Source organism: Lissotriton vulgaris, chromosome 2_1, assembly GCF_964263255.1.
Source record: "Lissotriton vulgaris chromosome 2_1, aLisVul1.2, whole genome shotgun sequence".
Taxonomy (NCBI): Eukaryota; Metazoa; Chordata; class Amphibia; order Caudata; family Salamandridae; genus Lissotriton; species Lissotriton vulgaris.
This window is the reverse complement of record NC_141687.1, coordinates 841,331,050-841,354,235: the sequence shown is the minus strand read 5'-3', so window position 1 is coordinate 841,354,235 and position 23,186 is coordinate 841,331,050.

Here is a 23,186-nt window from a genome sequence, read left to right as displayed (position 1 = left end):
ACAACAGACCAATTTTACTTTTAGTAAAATTAAAAAGTGTCAGCTAACATCAGACCTAAAAAATAAAATGAAAGACGTATGCTGAAATGTGATATGTTGGGCAGCTATCAGGAATGACTGAGACAAATGAATGAGAGATAAAAAGCATTGGCATACAGAGGTTGGGCAGGGTGCCTGCGGTGAAGGGCAGTAATGAAGAGAGATACCCTAAACCAAGCTTCTGCTGGAGGCTAATATCTGAGCCATCTCAGAATGGCTTTAATTCCAGAAAAAACTCTGACACACATCTCTCACAACTCTACACTATCCCCATTGAGTTTGCCTAAGCGCCTTGAGACCCTCTGGGTATGTAGTGCGCTATATAAATTACTTGACTTGACTTGCTGGCATTCTATGCAATACTCGTTCAATTGTATCTCATTCCACACACCCTTACTGACACAAAATTTCTCCTTACCACATCACAGAAGAAGGATAGCCCCTAGAATCCATCACCGGTCAAACCTCACTAGACTTTAAGTCATCTCAACACAACCCTACTTCCCAAACCAATAATTGCTCAATTCTAACCAGTAAACAGGATCCTTGACACATACTCGAACAGCTAGTTGAGCTACTACAATTTATTTGCTCTCTTCATTGACTTACAGCCATTTTACACTGCACTTGCATCATGCGACTGACACCTATCAAGGATTGGGCAGAGGGTTGCCTTCCTGATTCTTAATGCCATGCTGAGACAACCAACTACACCCTCCCCCAGCGGTGGCTCCTCTTCTAAGGAGGGGTAGCGTCGACCACTGCTTTTCAGCAGTGCACAAACGAAAACGATAATAACACTATATTATTATCATTTATTTTCCATGCTGAAGCAAGTTGTGGGGAGGGGCTTGGCTGTCATCACAGCTAGCAGGGGAGGAGTGGTTGGTGCACTAAAATGCGTATGATGGTTTGGCCGGCCATCTTGGGACGGCCAAACAGTCATTTTCACTTAGCATGTTGTCGACCCAGCTGTATTGCACAGCCCAGGTGGAGAACACGCACAGGCTCTCACTCCCTGTGTGAGCGCCGAACCAGGCCGTACAGACCAATTATGACCCTGATGTCATGCTGGTGACCGCAATGTTGTGATTGGCTAGGGGAGTCTCGGAGCCTGTGTGCTTCCAGTTGACACAAGAGGACAAAGGTGAGGTGGTAGCCGGCTGACAGGTAGAAGATATTTTCTTTTATTTTTATTCCCCCCTCCCCGCCCCACAACTGCTGTCCCGGATCTGCCACCACTGTGCTCCACATTCACATGCATTAGGTTAGAAGGTCAAGAAGGATAAAAGACAAAGACGAAAATTATGTACAAAGAGAGAGTGAAAAGGAAGGTGAAAGAAGACAGAAAAGGTCAGGAAAAAAGATAGACAGTGAAAAGGACAATGAAAAGCACACAGTCACAAAGAAAGAGACAGAGATAGGTGGCAACAGACTGAAAACAGAGGGCATTCAGATAGATAAGCATGAGTGATCAGAGTAGGAAAGAGAGAAAAGGAGAGGGAGATGTAGAAAGAAACCAATAGATAATGTAGAAATTAAATAAAGTGGCCGATATAAGGAGAGTGAGAAGTGAGAATAAAATCAACAAGGAGAGAAATAGAAGTGGGAGAAAGAGAATGAATACGCTAGGATACAGGGACAAAGAGAGCAAAGGCATAGGGTAAATAAGAAGTGAACTAAATCTTAGATAGTCTGTTTGGGAAAGAATCCTAAGAGACAGACGAGCTGCATGAAAGGGTGAGCTTGCATGAGACTGAAGTTGGCATTGAACAACATACCCAAATGTAACCTAAGGCCAACATGGCCTTCACCCATCTCCAATGAAGAGAATGCATGATTCCAGTTCTTAAATCACTCCACTAGCTAATTATAGCTATAAAAGCAATTCTAAAGGCACTCAGTATTGTTCACAGAGCCTCACACGTAAAAGGACCAATATACCTACAAGTTAAATTCAAACAATACAAACAAAACAGGAGACTGCATTCCAGGCTTGCAACAAGGATCATAACACCACCTTACTATAAGAAATCCACAGAAGGTACTGCTTTCTCCGTACAAGTGCCAAGCTCTAGCTCTCCCTACCTGCTACCAGCCAAGATTCAAAGTAGTCAGGAGCATATGCAATACTGAAGACCAATGAAACTAAGGCAATTTCCAAGATAACTACATCATCCAATAACCCTGGGATAGAACATAGAATGATATTCACTTCTTGGTGTATAATCTACATTTTCCAACCCAGAGACATGGGACAGTCCAACCATCACACTACTTTCAATATTCAGGTACATTTTGAAGGGCTGGCACTTACAATAACAGCATAACACTCAGCAGTCAGAAAACAATTGTAGCCCACACCGGCTGCATAATAACTCCCTTATATTGCTTAATCCACTTGCACTCACGTAAAACATATCTATTAAGGGTCATGTACCTCAGCCAGTACTGTATCAGCTTATACATTAGCCATCGCCAACTGACCAGCATGAAATAGCTGAAACACACTGCTGCCAGCCGGAAGACTTGAGTCCACCATTGCCGGTCCTAACCAACTGCAGACTATGACCGCTTCTTGTACATCTCAGAAATAAAGCAGCAGCTCGCCCCTCATTTCTCTCTGCAAGCATTCGTGTTTAGGACCATAAGTTTTAAATAAAATATCTCAGATTGGGCAACATGGTGCAGTAACCAGATAAGTAGCCCATGATCATAAGAAATACCATAAAAGGACTTGCGGAGCAGCTCAAAGCTAGGGCCGGCTAAAGCTCTGGTGGCCCCCAGTGTGAAAGTTCTTCGTGGCGCTCCAATTACCTCTTTCTCCACAGATTCCCTCACTACCACCCTTTAGCAGTGCCCCTCAAATCTCCATAACCAGCACTCTCACGTGCATCTCTGCAAGCAGCTCTTTGGTGGCACGTCATGGCTCACTGTTCTATTTTATGATTGTAACTTAAACTAAAGTAACAAATGGAACTCTGACAAAAACACTAACCCACTGAACTATTTATGTTATATGGATGTTGTGGTCTGCATGGTATGTGTGCTTTGCAGCAGGCATTTGAACCCTCTGCGCTACCTTATGATGAGTAAAAACTGGCACTAGAGGAAACTTCGATCTATCTGCAGTAGGCACATCAATCACCAGAGCAACCTAGACATTTTTATTGTGCCAAAAAAATGCTGGAGGCAGCAGGTGCTTTTAATTCCACAATATAACTGAGAGAAAAAGCCCCCCCCCCCCTTGAAGTCAGCGCGCAGTGCGATGGCACCCATTGCACTGCCCTAGAGCTGGCCCTGCTCAAAGCTGCCAGCTTACTGAACAAGCATTTACAATGCAATGGTCTCGTCTTTGTTAAAGTTAGAACTATTGGCATTGCAAATGTTATTTTTTTCATTTATTGTTTTTTTTTTAAACCGTTAAATATTTGGTTACAAATGGGGGTGGGGTCGCACACTACTCACACACCGGCGGTGTTGCCCCTAAGGACTCTGGGTAATGTAGTAACGTGTTCGCGATGCATCATCTTTCGATCTTCTGCTATCTTCTCTGTCTTCGCCATCCCTGGACACGTGCTTCGGAGTATCACCCCTCGTCAGCAGGGATAGGCCATGTTCTGGGGTTGCCGATGGCTGCCAAATATCTGCCAGGTTTAGTACCACTCAGGCGCGTAGGTGCGGGATCCCAGGCTCGTCAGCCAACTGTTCAAGGGAGCTTTAAAGTTACAAATGGGGGGATAAATATATGGTATTGTCATTTACAATGGCAATAGGTAAGCATAAGCGAGTAGAAGAGAGTATTAGCAGTGATTCATTGTTAGTAGAGTGACTAGTTGATTAATAGAGAGTATACTTGTATAGAGTAGAGTAGGAGTGAGTTGTAGGCAATAGTAGTTAGTGAAAGTGTAGATTAGTGGAGAGTAGTATAGAGTGAGTAGTAGATAGTGTGTAGAGAGCGTGTAGGAGTTAGTGAGTAGTAGAGACAGAGTAGTAGTGAGTAATGAAAAGTAGTAGATATAAATAGATGTAGTGTAGTGAGTTATAGATAGTTTATGCAGTAGTATATCTATTAACTATAGTGAGTAGCGAATGAATTAAAATAGAGTATATATTAGAGAGCAGCAGTTAGTTAGTACTTTTTAGTATTAGAGTGTTGTAGAGAGTAGTAGAGTAATAGAGAGTGAGTATAAAATTGTGGATAGTGTAATTTAGTGAGTTGTGAGGAGTGTGACTTGTATGTAGTAGAGAGCAGTTAGAGGGTGTATTAGAGTGTGATTAGTTGAGTTAGTATTAGAGTGTGAATTGATAGTATTAGAGAGTGGTAGAGATTGGGTAAAGTGTGAGTAGCTTACAGTAGTAGTAGAGTGAGTAGTTAGTATAGTGTATATATAGTTATTAGTATAGTGTGAGTAAGGTATTATAAAATGAGTAGTAGAGAGTTAGTAGTAGAGAGTGAGTTGTAGAGTGATTAATAGTGACTAGTAGATAGTTTTATTTTAGAGGAGTATAGAGTGTGTAGTAGAGTAGCAGTGAGTACTATAGAGTAATAGGCATTAATAGTGAGTATTATTGAGTAATAATTTTTTAGAGTAATTGTGTAAGTAGTAGTGAGTTGAGTTAGCTGTATAGAGTGAGTAGACAGTGAGTAGTGGACGTATTAGTTAATTTTAGAAAGTTGTATTATAAGTAGTAGAGTAGTATAGTGAGTAGTAGTGAGAGAAGTACTTTTATTTTTTGCACACATATACATATATACACACATAGGCATATACATAGAGCCACACACACACACATGCAGAGCCACACACACACACACACACACACACAGAGCCACACACACACACAGAGACACACACACACACAGAGCCACACACACACACACAGAGTCACACACAGAGCCACACACACACAGAGCCACACACAGAAAGCCACACACACAGAGCCACACACAGCCACACACAGAGCAACACACACACATACAGAGCCACACACACACACAGCGCCACACACACACAGAGCCACACACACACACAAAGAGCCACACACACACAGAGTGCCACACACACACACACACAAAGTACCACACACACACACACACACGGAGCCACAGAGCACCACGCACACGCACACACACGGAGCCACACAAACACACACAGAGCACCACACACACTGAGCGCCACACACACAGAGCTGTTGCGTTTGAGCGTAACTAGCATGCACGGACCTGAAGCATGCTTGTCAACATTTGGGGATACCCAAAGGCAAGAATTTTCTGCAGAAAAGGAGAGGGGGCTGCCACCTGGCAATGAGGGAGCCATGGTTAAACAGGACGTTTTAAAAAATAAGTTTTCAAGCATTAACACTTTTGTTTAAAAAAAAAAAGAAAGCTCTCAAAGTGGGGTTGGCACACAGACCACCAGTAGACACCTCAAGGTTTCTCCACACTGGAGGTGAGTCTCACACCATGCGGCAAATTAACTCTTGGCATTTAATGTGAGTCCCACACCCTGGAGCAGTCAATGTGAGTCTCACACTTTGCAGCAGTCACTCTTTTGCATTCATGAGTCTCACACCTAGGCTTTGAGTAGCCGGTGTCTTAAGGGACCACTGCATTAATGAATGTTTTTGGGCAGCAACCACACATTTTCGGCTAAAACTAACTTCTGAGTCAATATTCAACAGCGCACCCCTTACCCCCGACTAAGAACTGATCTCTTGCAACATGGACAGTGTAGGGGAAATACCTACGGAAAGCAAACAATACTTTCCAATTGAATAAAGAAGGAGTGCAAATAGGACCCCGAGGGGGGCGAGAAAGAGGCACCGTCCTGCTGCGGGGGAGCGGGGACTCAGGATCCTTGCTCCCGGCCTGCCCCTGCTCCGGCCGGGGCGGCGGTGTGTGCTCCAGCCCGCCGGTCCCGGGGCATCCCTGCTTGGGGGACTCCCTGCAGCGCGGCTGGGGAGGAGCCCTGGGGCGCAGTCGGGGGTAAAGGCGCAGCTCAGGGGGCTGCACAGAGTCGGCGGTCGGCATCTCGGAGGAGCCCGCCAGCCGAGCCGGGGAGAGGGGACAATGGCAGCGGGTCTCAGACCCGGCGCACTCTAGCTGCGCGGCGGGGGCGGGTGCCCTCTGCTCCGGCGGGAGGGTCCCACCCCTCCTCCACCCGGTCGGCGCAGCCCTCAGTCCTCTCTTGGAGCCTCCTTTATGCTGGCATCCGTGCCCGGTCCCTGCACCGCTCTGAGGCCGACGGTGCCTGCTCTGCCCTGGTGGCGCCCTGCGCCGCCCTGGATCCTCCTCCGGTCCTGGCAGCGGCGTAGCATAAATGAGCAGCCGGGCGGGGAGCTCCAGCTGCCACCTCCCCCACTTCCGCACCAGCCCCGCTGTCCCCTCCCAGCCCGGGGCAGGCTCCGCACCGATGGAGAGCGAGGGGGCAGCGGCAGCTCCCTGTCAGCCCAGCTCCACGCCGACCCCAAACGTTACCCCCTCCGCTCCGCCACCTGAGACAGCAAGAGAGCACGAGACAGAAGTCTAGATGTTCTACCTGGGACAGCAAGAGTGCACAAGACAGAAGTCTAGATGTTCTACCTGAGACAGCAAGAGTGCACGAGACAGAAGTCTAGTTGGGACAGCAGGTCTGCCTGAGAGAGCAAGAGTGCACAAGACAGAGGTCTAGATGTGCTACCTGACATCAGCAAGAGTGCACGAGACAGAAGTCTAGATGTTCTACCTGAGACAGCAAGAGTGCACAATAGAGAAGTCTAGATGTTCTACCTGTGACAGCAAGAGTGCACAAGACAGAAGTCTGGATGTTCTACCTGAGACAGCAAGAGTGCACAAGACAGAAGTCTAGATGTGCTACCTGAGACAGCAAGAGTGCATGAGACAGAAGTCTAGATGTTCTACCTGAGACAGCAAGAGTGCACAAGACAGAAGTCTACATGTTCTACCTGAGGCAGCAAGAGTGCACGAGACAGAAGTCTAGATGTGCTACCTGAAACAGCAAGAGTGCACGAGACAGCAGTCTAGATGTTCTACCTGAGTCAGCAAGAGTGCACGAGACGGAAGTCTAGAAGTTCTACCTGAGACAGCAAGACTGCACGAGACAGAAGTCAAGATGTTCTACCTGAGACAGCAAGTGTGCACGAGACAGAAGTCTAGTTGGGACAGCAGGTCTGCCTGAGAGAGCAAGAGTGCACAAGACAGAGGTCTAGATGTGCTACCTGACATCAGCAAGAGTGCACGAGACAGAAGTCTAGATGTTCTACCTGAGACAGCAAGAGTGCACGATAGAGAAGTCTAGATGTTCTACCTGTGACAGCAAGAGTGCACAAGACAGAAGTCTAGATTTGCTACCTGAGACAGCAAGAGTGCACGAGAGAGAAGTCTAGATGTTCTACCTGAGACAGCAAGAGTGCACAAGACAGAAGTCTACATGTTCTACCTGAGACAGCAAGAGTGCACGAGACAGAAGTCTAGATGTGCTACCTGAAACAGCAAGAGTACACGAGACAGAAGTCTAGATGTTCTACCTGAGTCAGCAAGAGTGCACGAGACGGAAGTCTAGAAGTTCTACCTGAGACAGCAAGAGTGCACGAGACAAAAGTCTAGTTGGAACAGCAGGTCTGCCTCAGACATCAAGAGTGCACAAGAGAGAAGTCTAGATGTTCTACCCGAAACAGCAAGAGAGCACGAGACAGAAGTCTAGATGTTCTACCTGAGACCGCAAGTGAGCACGAGACAGAAGTCTAGATGGGACAGCAGGTCTGCCTCAGACATCAAGAGTGCACAAGAGAGAAGTCTAGATTTTCTACCTGACACAGCAAGAGTGCACAAAGAAGTCTAGTTGGAACAGCAGGTCTGCCTGAGACAGCAAGAGTGCACAAGACAGTAGTCTAGATGTGCTACCTGAGACAGCAAGAGTGCACGAGACAGAAGTCTAGATGTTCTACCTGAGACACCAAAAGTGCACAAGACAGAAGTCTAGATAATCTACCTGAGACAGCAAGAGAGCACGAGACTGAAGTCAAGATGTTCTACCTGGGACAGCAAGAGTGCACGAGACAGAAGTCTAGATGTGCTACCTGAGACAGCAAGAGTGCACGAGACAGAAGTCTAGATGTGCTACCTGAGACAGCAAGAGTGCAGGACACAGAAGTCTAGATGTGCTACCTGAGACAGCAAGAGTGCAGGACACAGAAGTCTAGATGTTCTACCTGAGACAGCAAGAGAGCACGAGACTGAAGTCAAGATGTTCTACCTGAGACAGCAAGAGTGCACGAGACAGAAGTCTAGATGTGCTACCTGAGACAGCAAGAGTGCACGAGACAGAAGTCTAGATGTTCTACCTGAGACAGCAAGAGTGCACGAGACAGAAGTCTAGATGTGCTACCTGAGACAGCAAGAGTGCAGGACACAGAAGTCTAGATGTCCTACCTTAGACAGCAAGAGTGCATGAGACAGAAATCTAGATGTGCTACCTGAGACAGCAAGAGTGCACGAGAAAGAAGTCTAGATGTTCTACCTGAGACAGCAAGAGTGCACAAGACAGAATTCTAGATGTTCTACCTGAGACATCAAGAGTGCACGAGACAGAAGTCTAGATGTTCTACCTGAGACAGCAAGAGTGCACAAGACAGAAGTCTAGATGTTCTACCTGAGACAGCAAGAGTGGATGAGACAGAAGTCTAGATGTTCTACCTGAGACAGCAAGAGTGCACGAGACAGAAGTCTAGTTGGGACATCAGGTCTGCCTGAGACAGCAAGAGTGCACGAGACAGACGTCTAGATGTTCTACCCGAGACAGCAAGAGTGCAAAAGATAGAAGTCTAGATGTTCTACCTGAGACAGCAAGAGTGTACGAGACAGAAGTCTAGATGGGACAGGAGGTCTGCCTGAGACATCAAGAGTGCACAAGAGAAAAGTCTAGATGTTCTGCCTGGCACAAAGAGTGCACAAGACTGAAGTCTAGATAGGACAGCAGGTCTGCCTGAGACAGTAAGAGTGCACGAGACAGAAGTCTAGGTGTTCTACCTGAGACAGCAAGAGTGCACGAGACAGAAGTCTAGATGTTCTACCTGAGACAGCAAGAGTGCACGAGACAGAAGTCTAGATGTTCTACCCGAGACAGCAAGAGTGCAAAAGACAGAAGTCTAGATGTTCTACCTGAGACAGCAAGAGTGCACGAGACAGAAGTGTAGATGGGACAGGAGGTCTGCCTGAGACAGCAAGAGTGCACAAGACAGAAGTCTATATGTTCTGCCTGGCACAAAGAGTGCACAAGACTGAAGTCTAGATAGGACAGCAGGTCTGCCTGAGACAGTAAGAGTGCACGAGACAGAAGTCTAGATGTTCTATCTGAGACAGCAAGAGTGCACGAGACAGAAGTCTAGATGTTCTACCCGAGACAGCAAGAGTGCAAAAGACAGACGTCTAGATGTTCTACCTGAGACAGCAAGAGTGCACGAGACAGAAGTGTAGATGGGACAGGAGGTCTGCCTGAGACATCAAGAGTGCACAAGAGAGAAGTCTATATGTTCTGCCTGGCACAAAGAGTGCACAAGACTGAAGTCTAGATAGGACAGCAGGTCTGCCTGAGACAGCAAGAGTGAACAAGACAGAAGTCTAGATGTGCTACCTGAGACAGCAAGAGTGCAGGAGACAGAAGACTCGATGTTCTACCTGAGACAGCAAGAGTGCACGAGACAGAAGTCTAGATGTTCTACCTGAGACAGCAAGAGTGCACGAGACAGAAGTCTAGATGGGACAGCAGGTCTGCCTGAGACATCAAGAGTGCAGGAGGGAGAAGTCTAGATGTTCTACCTGAGACAGCAAGAGTGCAGGAGACAGAAGCCTAGATGTTCTACCTGAGACAGCAAGAGTGCAGGAGACAGAAGTCTAGATGTGCTACCTGAGACAGCAAGAGTGCACGAGACAGAAGTCTAGATGTTCTACCTGAGACAGCAAGAGTGCACGAGACGGAAGTCTAGATGTTCTACCTGAGACAGCAAGAGTGCACGAGATAGAAGTCTAGTTGGGACAGCAGGTCTGCCTGAGACAGCAAGAGTGAACAAGACAGAAGTCTAGATGTGCTACCTGAGACAGCAAGAGTGCACGAGACAGAAGTCTAGATGTTCTACCTGAGACAGCAAGAGTGCACGAGACAGAAGTCTAGATGTTCCACCTGGGACAGCAAGAGTGCACGAGACAAAAGTCTAGTTGGAACAGCAGGTCTGCCTGAGACATCAAGAGTGCACGAGAGAGAAGTCTAGATGTTCTACCTGAGACAGCAAGAGTGCACGAGACAAAAGTCTAGATGTTTTACCTGAGACAGCAAAAGTGCACGAGACAGAAGTCTGGATGTTCTACCTGAGACAGCAAGAGTGCACGAGAGAGAAGTCTAGATGTTCTACATGAGACAGCAAGAGTGCACGAGAAAGAAGTCTGGATGTGCTACCTGAGACAGCAAGAGAGCACGAGACTGAAGTCAAGATGTTCTACCTGGGACAGCAAGAGTGCACGAGACAGAAGTCTAGATGTGCTACCTGAGACAGCAAGAGTGCACGAGACAGAAGTTTAGATGTTCTACCTGAGACAGCAAGAGTGCCAGAGACAGAAGTTTAGATGTTCTACCTGAGACAGCAAGAGTACACGAGAAAGAAGTCTAGATGTGCTACCTGAGACAGCAAGAGAGCACGAGACTGAAGTCAAGATGTTCTACCTGGGACAGCAAGAGTGCACGAGACAGAAGTCTAGATGTGCTACCTGAGACAGCAAGAGTGCAGGACACAGAAGTCTAGATGTCCTACCTTAGACAGCAAGAGTTCACGAGACAGAAGTCTAGATGTTCTACCTGAGACAGCAAGAGTGCACGAGACAGAAGTCTAGATGTTCTACCTAAGACAGCAAGAGTGCACGAGACAGAAGTCTAGATGTTCTACCTGAGACAGCAAGAGTGGATGAGACAGAAGTCTAGATGTTCTACCTGAGACAGCAAGAGTGCAAAAGATAGAAGTCTAGATGTTCTACCAGAGACAGCAAGAGTGCACGAGACAGAAGTCTAGATGGGACAGGAGGTCTGCCTGAGACATCAAGAGTGCACAAGAGAAAAGTCTAGATGTTCTGCCTGGCACAAAGAGTTCACGAGACTGAAGTCTAGATAGGACAGCAGGTCTGCCTGAGACAGTAGGAGTGCACGAGCCAGAAGCCTAGATGTTCTACCTGAGACAGCAAGAGTGCAGGAGACAGAAGACCAGATGTTCTACCTGAGACAGCAAGAGTGCACGAGACAGAAGTCTAGTTGGAACAGCAGGTCTGCCTGAGACATCAAGAGTGCACAAGAGAAAAGTCTAGATGTTCTGCCTGGCACAAAGAGTTCACGAGACTGAAGTCTAGATAGGACAGCAGGTCTGCCTGAGACAGTAAGAGTGCACGAGACAGAAGTCTAGGTGTTCTACCTGAGACAGCAAGAGTGCAGGAGACAGAAGACCAGATGTTCTACCTGAGACAGCAAGAGTGCACGAGACAGAAGTCTAGTTGGAACAGCAGGTCTGCCTGAGACAGCAAAAGTGCACGAGAGAGAAGTCTAGATGTTCCACCTGAGACAGCAAGAGTGCATGAGACAGAAGTCTAGATGTTCTACCTGAGACAGCAAGAGTGCACGAGACAGAAGTCTAGATGTTCTACCTGAGACAGCAAGAGTGCACAAGACAGAAGTCTAGATGTGCTACCTGAGACAGCAAGAGTGCATGAGACAGAAGTCTAGATGTTCTACCTGAGACAGCAAGAGTGCACGAGACAGAAGTCTAGATGTTCCACCTGAGACAGCAAGAGTGCACGAGACAAAAGTCTAGTTGGAACAGCAGGTCTGCCTGAGACATCAAGAGTGCACGAGAGAGAAGTCTAGATGTTCTACTTGAGACAGCAAGAGTGCACGAGAAAGAAGTCTAGATGTGCTACCTGAGACAGCAAGAGTGCACGAGACAGAAGTCTAGATGTTCTACCTGAGACAGCAAGAGTGCACGAGACAGAAGTCTAGATGTCCTACCTTAGACAGCAAGAGTGCACGAGACAGAAATCTAGATGTGCTACCTGAGACAGCAAGAGTGCACGAGACAGAAGTCTAGATGTTCTACCTGAGACAGCAAGAGTGCACAAGACAGAAGTCTAGATGTTCTACCTGAGACAGCAAGAGTGCAGGAGACAGAAGTCTAGATGTTCTACCTGAGACAGCAAGAGTGCACGAGACAGAAGTCTAGATGTCCTACCTGAGACAGCAAGAGTGCACGAGACAGAAGTCTAGATGTGCTACCTGAGACAGCAAGACTGCACGAGACAGAAGTCAAGATGTCCTACCTTAGACAGCAAGAGTGCACGAGACAGAAGTCTAGATGTGCTACCTGTGACAGCAAGAGTGCAGGACACAGAAGTCTAGATGTCCTACCTTAGACAGCAAGAGTGCCTGAGACAGAAGTCTAGATTTTCTGCCTGGCACAAAGAGTTCAAAAGACAGAAGCCTAGATGGGACAGCAGGTCTGCATCTGCTGCTCGACGCTGGCCTGCACTACGACAACTTGAAATGAGAGGAGTTCGGAAGGGCATGTCACATCTAACAGGCGTCTGTGAGTAGCAGTCCTCATCCTGCCTCATACATGTCCACCTGCGCCCCTCGCTCGCCCTCCGCCTCACTGTCTCGCGCTCCACCCACCCGTCCGCCAGCTGCAGTTTCAGCTCCTTTCTAATGCGCAGTTTCAGCAATACACGCTCTATGACCATTCACTTGCAAATCCACTTCCTTTCATCGCTGCGTTCTCGCCTGGATTTCAGGTTCTCAATCAGACTCGCACGGAAATACATTGTGCATTGTATTTATATTTTATGTAGCGCTTCTCATGCTCGCAAGCCTTAAAGCACTGTATTTCGTTAAGGCCTGGCTCCCTATGCCAGACTAATTTATCTCGTGAGTTGCCACATAATGTGCGCGGACCTAAGCGTAGGAGTAAATTGGAAGAAGCAGTGGGTGAACGGGGATTGGAGTAAGTAAAAGCCAGGGACGTTTGACTTCTGAATGCAATAAACCTTAAAGGATCTGCATTTATTTTTGAGATGCAGTTTTAACTGCAGCCTCCCCACCAGGCCTGTCATTCTCAGGGGCAACTAACGTGTTTTTTTCCTCCGTAGAGTTTTATATTTTGCGAACTTGACCCCCAAGTATCGGTGCGCTTTACATGAGCAGCGGTTGCGTTACATGAGGACACATTAATTTGTTAGGCACGGGGACATTAAGCGATTTGCCCAGAATCACAGGATGCTGAGCGCTCCTGCTGCGACTCAAAGCCGGTTCCCCATCTTTGAGGTGGACCGCTCTAGCCATTAGGCTACACAGGATGACATATGTACATGGTCCTGCCCACAGGCGTAGGACTCGCTAACCTCCCGGAGACAGTTCATCTTGTGGTGTATCAACACAATGTGGAGTCCCAGCTTGTATCAAGGGCTAGTGAAAGGTGTTCTCAGAAGAGTCAGTGGCCGGGTCTGGTAAGGGCCCAGCACGAGCTATTCTCCTGTTGATCTTCATGGTTCTGCCTAGTTGTAGTGCAGGCACCCTGCCTGGTGAGATTCTTTGTCCCAGGCCCTAGTGACAGTGCTGCCTCTCAACACTCCTGCTCGTGCTCCACACTTCTTTAGTTAGCAAAAAAGGCCACTTTATTAAGACAGGTGCAAAGTATATCTTCTCAAAAACATCTTGCAAATTATCTGATAAAGCAAAACCCCAACTGTAACTTAGCATATCTATAAAAACATAACCCTCACAATGTTGACCCAAGCAAACCCAGAAGAACTGACTCCTGTTGATAGATCCCCTTAATTTTCCTTTCCTTACCACGTGACTGTGTACCCCACCTCCCCCCTTTGAGGATGGACAATCCCGCTCAAGACTGCCCACCCCCCAGAAAAATCCGCCACCCAGGAAAACCGAAGAGTTTTCCTGCCCCACTCATGAGAAAAAATTCAGGATATTCTGTTAGAGCACCATATATTTACCTTCCATATGTTAGAACAAGTCTCTCCATTCCAGTCATACAAGCTTGCCCCATCTGTGACAAATGTACTCCATCCTCATGAAAAAGATGCCCTAGTGCTTAGTATGTTAGTGTGAGCTGGAACCCTAACTCAAAATGCCCCCACAAAAGAGTCTCATGACTCTATTAAGCTTTCTACCCGCCTTCTCCAGAGCTTTGTTGTTTCTTGCTCCTCTCCAATGTAGCCGCAGTATGAATGCTTTCCAAATCACCATGGTGCCCTCCCAGTTAAGCTTGATGACTGTCAGATCCAAGTTCATTAACTCTACTAGAATCAGGCCAGATAATTCGACTAGATCATTCTCACCGAGGTGAATGACAAGCAAATCCAGAGGGCCCCCCATAGAACACATCAGAGACAACAAGGAAAACAAACCCCCCCTCCCCCAAGCATTACCCCTTTACCCTTCCATACCACCTCATGGCTAACACTTGTAAGACCCAATGATCTCCCACAAATCTGTTGCTCAGCGGAAACAGCAGCCCACTTTACAAAGGAGTGTCCTACAATCCAAGTTGTTTTGTTTTTCAAACTTACAAGCCTTTGAATCTGACCTAGGTAGAAAAATAAACATTAACAAGAGTACAAATGGGGGGCGGAGCTAGCCGGCGTCGATGGCGGACGCGTGAGCCTTTGGCTCCTCGCATAGCCCCAGAATAATCCTGCTAAACTATCCTTAACTGTGCCGATCAAGCCATAGCGGGCTCTTGAACATCTGCTGGCACCCCCAACTGCCTTTGAGGAACTTTTGGGCCGACTACGGGCGAGCCTTCCCGACAATTCGGGGGTGTTGTTCCCAGCGGCACGGCAGTGAAGAACTAGGCCGACAGCAGCGCACTATCCTGGAGAGGAGGCCGGGCGACGTCATCGGACGTGCGGCCACAGCACTGGCAGTGGTCGGGCTGAGCGCGGGCTGCCTCGCAGTTGGGTTTCGTCACTGATCGAGTCATCCTCTGCTTACTAGTTGGCGATAACCCCATGATAGAAGGGCCTGGAGGCTCGGCGGAGAGGAGAAGCAAACAACACCGGAGCCCTGCGTCACGAGGTGGGGTGGCCACCGGCTCGGTGCAATAACCTGTCCGATCCCCCGCAACGACGTACTGCTCTACCGACCTCTCCTATCCAAGTAGGGGCGAGGTTGACTGGGATTGGAATCGTGGAACTGGCTAACTCCTGGGCTGGGAGGTTTCGAGACTTGCAGAAGTGAACGGAAGGGTTCCGCTCGACACTGCAGACGCCATCTTGGGCGCATCGGACACTCGAAAACTGGCGGCAGTACTTCGACTGCCTGCGAAGATCCCGAAACTGCATGATTGGTCTGCTCCCCAGTTCTGCATTGTCACACGTTGGAGACTGCGATGGGGAAGAACGACGCAACCCAGGGGAAGATCTCCTTTGAACGGCGTCGGCCGAAAGGGTCGGAGGTGGCGGCGCCGGACACATCGCCGAAGGGGGCTGCGGCGTCGGCCCCGGCAACCACGGAGCTCCGGGACATGTTGGCGGCAATGGAGAAGGGCATTCAGGATTGCATTGCCTCGGTGGGCACCAAGATAGACGCTCTGTCCTCCCGCATGGATCGAATGGCGGAGCGCGTGGACAAGCATGCGGAGCGCGTAGACATGGCGGAGCGCCGACTCACTGAAGCTGAGGAGGCCCAAACGGAGTGGGACAAAGAAAGAAAGCAGTTTGATAGACTCCTGACGGTTATCAGGGACAAGACAGAGGACTTGGAGGCGCGATCACGCAGATCCAATCTCCGTATCACAGGAGTGGCGGAAACCACGCAAACGGGGAAAATGGAGTTGTACGTGGAGAAACTGCTGAAATTGCTACAGGGTGAAGAGGTCTTTTCCCCCATGTTCATTGTGGAACGCGCGCATCGCACGTTGGGCCCACAGCCTAAGCCTGGTGCACCTCCTCGCCCCATTATTGCGAAACTGCTTAACTATCGCGACAGAGACACTGCTTTGCGAGTGGCGAGGGAGAAAGGCAAACTACAACGTGAGGGCATGGATATCTCCCTCTATCCGGACTTTACAGCCAGGGTGCAGGAAGAAAGGCGACAGTTTGCGCCATATAAGAAACAACTCCGAACGCTGGGCCTGGACTATGCGATGATGTATCCCGCCAAGCTTCGAATCAATACCGGTGGGAGGTCGTATTATTTCACGGACCCTAAGGAACTTCATAAGTCCCTGAAGACTTGGACGCGGGAGCGGAAGGAGGCCCGGCGTGGCCAAGATGACGAAACCGGCTCGACATCGAACCTGGAAGACCAGGACTAGGGGCAGCTGTAGTGTGGCTAGACACTCTTCACTGAAGGTAGTCCATGGACCCTGGCAACACGGGGACTACAAGTTTGAAGTTTGAAGAGGCGCGGGGGGCCTACGTTCGCCTCGCTGGGGCTTATTGATCGGGGGTCCGGACATTGATTAAACACTGGCCTCGTGCACTGATGGTAAGGTGTTGGAAGTAACGGGGGAGAGTACCCTGTACAAACGAGGCAGGCTTGGGGGGGCCAGTCTGGGTGGGAGAGAGCTATAACTCTTGATATCCGAAGGGCACTGAAATACAAGTGGGGCTGGAAGGGAGCGCTGTTCAGACATTCCTTCGGAACAGTTCGTGGTGTACTATATTGGCGCGCTCTGCCCCGGTGCCTTTGGTTGTCTCACTTTTCGAGGGGTTAGTGTAGGACTATCAGACACTACACCTGTTGAGGGTACATGGGGGAGGTCCTAGGGGCCTGTCTGACCAGGTTGGGGAAGGTCGGCTGTGGGTGGGTTGGTGCTCTAGGGGCGGGAACTGGGGTTTGGTCTGTTGGGGAGAGTTGTTGCTTGGGGTTGTTTGTGGGGTTTGACAAGGCGGAGTGTGAACTGCAGTGTAGTGCTGTACTTGTACAGAAGCGCCGGCTGGCGGCTTTGAGATTAAGTGAACTGCTGTGTCCGGATTTGCTCATCCTCGATGATTATACACAAGTGAACCCTGGTAATGGCTAATGTTACGCCGAATTTGCATACAAGTGCCCCGAATAAGCTGAACCTGATGACATGGAATGTGCGGGGCCTGAACGATTTCCGTAAAGTATGGAAGGTCCTTAGCTATCTCAGTAGACATCATGTAGACATTGCCTTGTTGCAGGAAACGCACTTGCCACTCTCCAGCAGAACGCTAAAATCCAGGGGGCTGGCTGGGAACATAGTTGCCGCGGGATTCACGACACATGCCCGTGGGGTGTTAATTTGGGCCAGTCCCTCGTCACAGCTGCGGCTCATCCCTGTACACTCTGACCCGGAAGGCAGGTATGTCCTGGCGAGATGTGTGGGTAGGGGTCTGGACCTGTTGGTAGTGAATGTTTATGGCCCTAATTATGACCACCCTGAATTCTACACAACACTATCCGCTCTTGCCAGAACACATGCACAGCCTTGGATGTTGTGGGGCGGGGACTTTAACTTTGTGTTCGACCCATCTATGGACCGTTCTGCGGGCACTATTCGGCGCCCTGTGGCCTCGGCCTCATATATGGCGGCTGAAATGATCAAATCTGACTTGGTAGATGTTTGGAGGGAGAGACATCCAACGAAGGGTGGTTTTACACATTACTCGGCATTCCACGATGTCCATACTAGGATAGACTACTGGTTGGCGCCCCCCCTGGTACTTGGTAACATTAGCGCATGCGAGGTCCTTACGGCTGCGTAGAACCCAGGGTTGAGATGGTGGGAGGCTGCTGAGGGAGGACTGTCTACTACGGGGGGATGGGCACTGGACACAGAGTAGGCACACACGGGGACATGTTAGTTGGGACAGGGAAGGCAGACACACAGACACACTCTAGAGGGTGGGGTGGGAGTTTGGCGGGAACTGTTTCTCTTGATCTCGCCTCGATGTTAGAACAATTAATCGCGATTGCAGAAGTTGATTGCCAGTTGACACACCGCACCTGCACGTAGTTTGCGATATAACCACCTAAAAGACACAGTTATACTATTAATGCATTACCTCGCCGCCGGGCCTCCGGTATGCCGGCTAAAAGGCTGTGTACGAACTAACAATTTGCTACCTACGTGATTTTGGTACTATATGCGGATGTACAACATGCTTGTATGATACGTGTGATGATGTCAATGGCTTTGCTAACAATAAAGATCTTTTGTTTATAAAAAAAAAAAACAAGAGTACAAATGGTTCACTGAAAATTATTTCCTAACATATTTTTTGCAACATTTGGACGTCCCTCCCCCAAACCTACGAATGTCTGACCAAGACCACCCTAAACTCGCAGCCTCAGTTGCTGCCCCAAGCCAGAAGGAGTATGTACCAAAACGTAGCGGATTCTCACCTAAACTAATGAGCACCCTCCTCATCACTGCCAACAACGGAGCAATGGAAATCAGTCGCCCCTGTGCATGACAAAATATGTGTCCTGGTGTGAAAAAAACAGAACCTGGAATAACTCCCATTCCCCCACAGGACAGCACAAACCCCACCTCACTCATATTCAAGAAAAAAAAACATTCTTCCCCTGCCCAATTGGATCGACTTCGAAGCCCTCAACCAAATTCTCAGCCTTTTGGTCTTCTATAAAAAATGTCATCACTGCGCGTGCCCCCGATTGCGTAAACCTAGAAGCTCAGATGCTCTAAATGCCCCCAAAAAACAACAATAAAATACATAATCGAAACTTTCCACAGTCAAACTCATTATAACAGCAAGAAGGCAGCTGCAACAGAATCCCCTGCAGCAACTCAAATGTCACCGGCTGACATAACAGTTTGTTACCAGCCTGGTCTCTGCTTAAACCACGATGAACCCTTTTCACTAATATCCGCCCACTCCAGCGCACTGCCCGTCAACAGCGAGCCGGGCAGCGGCACGTACCTGCACAAAAACGGGGGCCGCCCCGAGGGGGACAAGAGGCTCTTCCCGATCAGCTGCCTCCCGCTGCTCAGACACCTGCGACACGGCCACAGAGCATTCCTCTTCTTCTGCGGGCTGTGGTGATAGACAGGCAACCACCGCTCTTGAGACACCACGCGCTGCCTTTCTTTGCGAGCGTGTAAGCCACACCAATGCCTCGTCCAGGACTCCCAGCTGCAAACGGTTGTCCCTCCCAGCCGCACAGAGCACCCTGATGGCCTCTCACACCTACCTGTTTCCCGCCATCTTCGCAGCCAAGCAATACTGTGAGTCAGACCAACTTTAAATAAAGCTACAAAAAACAAAATTTAAACTCTCTGCCTCCCGCCTCCCTCGGGCACAGAGACTTTACCACCCTTCCCAACCCATATAAATAACCTTTGGCCCCGCGCACCCACTCCCTCGCCAATTAGCTCTAAACCCCCGCACCTGTGTGGCCCGCTCTACTGCGCGAAACAACGCAGGGGAGGACCGGCTCGCGCCCAGCTCCCCCTGGGTTCCCCCTTGCACCAGGCTGCAGTTCCCGTGCATGGTGCGTACCTCCAAGGACTCTGAACTTTCCTTACATCTAAGTGTCAAGCACAGCAGCTGAAGTCACCGGCCAAGCTCTGCCCCTTCCTGGCAAGTTGGCCACACCCTCTCAATGAGTGCACACAAAAGCAATTTCTTACATCGGTGACTGGCAGTGACGACAGACCACGAAAAAAGAAGCCCACTGTTCCGCTGCTGGGAAAGTGCAGTGCAAAGGGCCTGCCAGTTCAGTCATGCATACCCACACCGCAAACTACACCTTCATCCCTTTACACATTTTTCCTCTAATCTGGGTCAGACTGGGACAGTAAATAGGTCCGGGCGCCAAGTTAAATGTGGCCACCATTAGTGAATGAAATAGCTACAAAAAAAGTGACTCAGGTTTGCAAATCGGGGTACTTTTGAACTAGAAAAGACACTTTACACAGGTGTTTTGCAAGGTAGGGGAGACTGCATGCATTTCTGCTTGCTGCAGGCAATATTTGTGGTCGTAGCAGGGAAATCAACTAAAAACGGGCCCTCCAGACTATAGCACAGGCCCACAAACAGCCACAAAACGTCTGAGGCTCCGAGGTGTAAGACCAGCCCCTCAAGCACTGCCTCGTTGCTCTATTGGCCAGTCTGACCCCCGCTTCTAGTCCTCTCTCACCCCTGCATTTATCACTCTCCCTCCATCCTCGAGACGCCATCAGTGTGTAAGACTCTGACAAACTCAAGAATGGGATTTGGCAGGTATTTGGTAGCTATGACTTCAACATCATCCTATTTTTGCAAGGGTACCTAGCGTTATGTAATAATTGAGGCGGAAACAGCCATAAACAAATGACAATTTATTGTGAACTACACAGTCGTGGAGCACAGAGGGTAAGCTCCACCAGGCTCAGCATCCAGGACCAAAAGTAAGCAAACATTCCAAATAAGTTAGCAACTTCAAACTTCTATAAATAACATCATAAGGACATTAAAAGATGTATACACATTACTACACACTTGTTCCCTTGTTCCCAAACAAAACAAAGAAAACTAAATATGCAACATCAAAAAAACAGGTAAAAAAACACATCATCTGAAATGAACAGGTAATGAACGAGATCTGGTACTCTTCCTAACAACACCATTAGGCACTGGAATTTGTTGAACAATAGAATTTGAAGAATTTGAAACTGTACCTCCATTAGGCATAATATTAATTTCACGAGAATCAACAAGATTAGAACCATGAACAACTTTAGGAACTTTTGAAAGATCCACCAGTGTCCTCCTTCAACTTGTACAGCATTCCCATAATTTTTGACTAGACACTGTGGACTGCTGAATTTGCTGTCTCCTTTCTTTGCATATAAGGGAGACTTAATTCTAACATTATCACCAACGCTGTGAGAAGCCATCTTGACCCCTTTTTTTGATTCAAACCATTCTTTTTGTTTAGCTTGGGAATCCAATACATTTTCTTTAACCGGAGGCAGAAGATCGTCAATGCAGGTGGGAGACTTCAACAATTTCGAAATCCACCTAGGTCTGAAGGAGGTGTTAGTTTTGCTACATCTCATAAGATCAAAAGGAGGGTGGAAGAATGCAGCTTTGTTCTATAAAACCAAATCATATCATTGAGGGAAAATACAACATCATGATGACCTAACTTGGCCCATTTCACACAGTCCCCTATGAAACGATTCATTCTCTCTACCAGCCCATTAGTCTGGGGATGATAGAGAGAGCTCTTGAGATGCTTGATACAAGAAGATTGTACGAACAATTGGAATTCACTATTGACAAACTGCTTCTCATTGTCAGAGACAATAATCTCATGAAAACCCTCCCTTAAAAATACTTCAGTAAGGAAGTCGATAATTGCCTTGGTATTAGCTTCTTTTGCACGTTTTATCTCTGGTCACTTGGAAGTATAATCAATCAAGACTAAAACATACTTATTCTGTCCACTTAAAATGTCATAATGTCCTCGAACATTGATCCCCACCTTAACTCAAGGCCTATAAGGGCAATCAATGGGAATTATAGGAGGTGTAAACACTTTAAGAGACTTATCTGAAGTACTGCAAAGCAACGCTCATGAACCATGTTCTCAACATCGGCATCCATAGATGGCCATCAGAAAACGTCACAAACACGACGCTTTGTGAGAGTGGCACCTAGATGTCCTTCATGCACTCTTGTCAAAATATTCGACCTAAGGGAAGAGGGAGGAATAAGCTTCTCACCTCTTAACAACAAACCATCTTCTAAAGATAATTCATGTTCAATCTTGCAAAAAGGTTGTAACAAGGGAGAGAGAATCTTTTCACGTTGCCAACTTTTAGTTACTAAGGCACTAACATCTTGGAGGACAGAATCAGAAAGAAAAGCGGACCTCCATTCCTCTTCAGAACCTACAATAAGTTAAGGAATATCTAAGGTGGCAAAGAAACAATCATCACAATCTTCATTAACAAGATCATTACATTTAACCTCCTCTTGTTCATTGCAACTGACAGGGAATCTAGAAAGAAAATCTGCCCTGAACATTTTCCCCCCAGAAATGTGTTTGACATGAAACTGAAACTGCAAGAGTCTAGTGACCATTCTGAGAATCCTGGGCGTGCAGCACTTACTCATGTTGTCACCTAAAATGCTCACCAAAGGCTTGTGATCGGTAAGGAGCAAAAAACGTTTACCCAATACATCGGAGCGAAACTTCTCTATGGCCCAACAACAAGCCAATAGCTCCTTTTCGATAACCGAATACTGATGTTCTGCTCCTCTTAATACTATAGAAGCAAAACCAATAGCTTGTTCAACACCATTAATCTTTTGAGTCAACATAGCCCCCAACCCAACATGGCTGGCACCAACAATAATGCAGCCTTCGTGAGACGGATCAAAATGTTTGAGTTTTTGACACTTGCTCAACAAAGACCGCACACATTCCAGGGCAAGCACAATCAATCAATCAATCAAGACATTTGTAAAGCGTGCTACTTACCCATGAGGGTCTCAAGGTGCTGGGGGGAGGCTGCTTCTACTGCTCAAACAGCCAGGTCTTGAGTAGCCTCCTGAAGGTAAGTAGGTCTTCGGTCTGTCGTAGGAGGATGGGGAGATTGTTCCAGGACTTGGCGGCGAGGTAGAAAAATGATCTGCCACAGGTGGTCTCTTTCCGGATGAAGGGGACAGTGGCGAGGGCAAGGTCGGAAGAGAGGAGCTGGCGGTTTGGGGTGTGGGAGGTGAGTCGTTTGTTGAGGTAAGCTGGTCCGGTGTTGTGGAGTGCTTTGTGTGCGTGGGTGAGGAGCTTGAAGGTGATCCTCTTGTTGACGGGAAGCCAGTGCAGGTCTCTCAGGTGGGGTGTGATGTGGCTCTGGAGAGGGATGTTGAGGATCAGGCGCGCAGAGGCGTTCTATATGCATTGCAGTTGTTTCAGCAGTTTGGCCGGGGCTCCCACGTAGAGGGCGTTTCCGTAGTCCAGTCTGCTGCTGACGAGGGCCTAGGTGACCGTTCTTCTAGTGTCGGTGGGGATCCACCTGTAGATCTTTCGGAGCATGCGGAGGGTGTTGAAACAGGAGGATGAGATGATGTTGACTTGCTTGGTCATGGAGAGTGTTGAGTCGAGGATGAATCCCTGGTT